The sequence below is a fragment of the Aplysia californica genome, unplaced genomic scaffold, assembly GCF_000002075.1.
Source record: "Aplysia californica isolate F4 #8 unplaced genomic scaffold, AplCal3.0 scaffold00599, whole genome shotgun sequence".
NCBI lineage: Eukaryota > Metazoa > Mollusca > Gastropoda > Aplysiida > Aplysiidae > Aplysia > Aplysia californica.
The window spans coordinates 191,839-193,242 of record NW_004797869.1 but is presented as its reverse complement, the minus strand read 5'-3'; the positions used below and the strand labels follow the sequence as shown (position 1 = coordinate 193,242).

Here is a 1,404-nt window from a genome sequence, read left to right as displayed (position 1 = left end):
GAGAGAGAGAGAGAGAGAGAGAGAGAGAGAGAGAGAGAGAGAGAGAGAGAGCGCATACGTACCTGTGTTTAAACGTGTTAGAACTATTTTCCGACTGTCGTAAATCCCAGCGCAGAACTCTTACATTCTATCTTGACGGTAAAAATCAGATTTAATGGAAAAACAACGGAGAAAAAATAAGTCTTTCCTTTAACTGCAAAAAGCCTAAATAGTATCCACTTGTCCTTAGTAGTAAGTATGCAAAGTAATAATCCCGAGCAGCACTGTGACAAATCCTATATCAAACATCTCCTGAGGCAATCAGATTCGATATTTATATATTAAGGTATCACATTATGGCTTGTTCACTGTTGTCAGACCGTTGTTGAAACAATATGAAATGGAATCGTTCTTTTTAATGTTCTCAGATCTTTGCATACCAGTTTGTTAGAGTTTGAGAGCTTAATCAGCTGCTTGCACTATATGCTTCCCGGGAAGCTGAGAATGTTTCGGAGTGTTCTATGGTCTGCTGTGGTAATAATATAGTGTAAAGCGCATAGAGCCTGCTGTTGAGCGGGGATATGCGCTATACAAATACTATTTATTTATTTATTTTATTTTTGGTTACTGCAAGTAATTTATTTTTGCGATCCTGTGTATTCATTCAAAGAACGGCCAAAAGAGATTAACTTTTTAAATGCTGGATCAAGATTTTAAAAACTAATTGTTGTTTGGTCGCTGGCCTGCAGACGTGCCACGCAAAGTTTCGTGATCATTGGTTGATTAATAAATGGACTAATTTTTTAACGCGGTCATACCGAAGAGAACAAGCTATCTGGGATTAGAATGATAACATTGCTATTTGCGAATCTTTTACCAACGGTAAAAATCAACTTTATCATCTCAAGTGTGTCTATGCGATCTATTTATCAGTCGTAAGGACTCGTTCCATCATTTTCTGACGTATCACGCCAACTTTGAGGGCTACCGTTGTCCTCTTCTGCATCAATATTCAGAATAATTCCCAGACTCATCTTTTTTATTTGCCAAAAGAGGGGGTATTACGGCGTCAAATGTAACGAATCCTTTCTGTGAGGAATTCCTGCACGACCGTTGCCTGAAAACGTTGTTTCTACGAGGCAATCCATTCTTTCTTCTGTAATTTTATTTAGCCTCAGCAATATTTGCTTAACAGAGAAGCAATTATGTTTATTTTATTTCATGTCTCACACGACGAGCTCTTGTTTTAATGTGCAATTTTACTTTATTCTACTGTCTTATGTCGGAAGCTTCATTTCGAAAATGGAGGTAAATATTTTATACTTTTGTCTATCTATCTGTCTATCTATCTATCTATCTATCTATCTATCTATGTATGTATGTATGTATGTATGTATGTATGTATGTATGTATGTATGTATGTAT

The 1,404-nt window shown here is 36.4% G+C and overlaps 2 protein-coding genes across 4 annotated transcripts in view; one reads left to right on the top strand and one right to left on the bottom strand.

The window, feature by feature from the left end:
- Positions 1-1,404, bottom strand: part of LOC101849319 — a 64,366-nt gene that overhangs the window by 32,442 nt on the left and 30,520 nt on the right. The window contains exon 1 of one of the 3 annotated variants that reach the window (XM_013087531.2): positions 63-458. The exons of the other annotated variants lie outside the window; for them this stretch is intronic. The gene's annotated coding sequence lies outside the window, so the exon portion shown is untranslated. Of the gene's footprint in view, positions 1-62; positions 459-1,404 lie in introns of those variants that run through there. 3 annotated transcript variants of the gene reach the window in all.
- LOC101850279 overlaps positions 1-1,404 on the top strand; it is a gene marked incomplete in the record, with an annotated part of 15,813 nt that overhangs the window by 8,824 nt on the left and 5,585 nt on the right.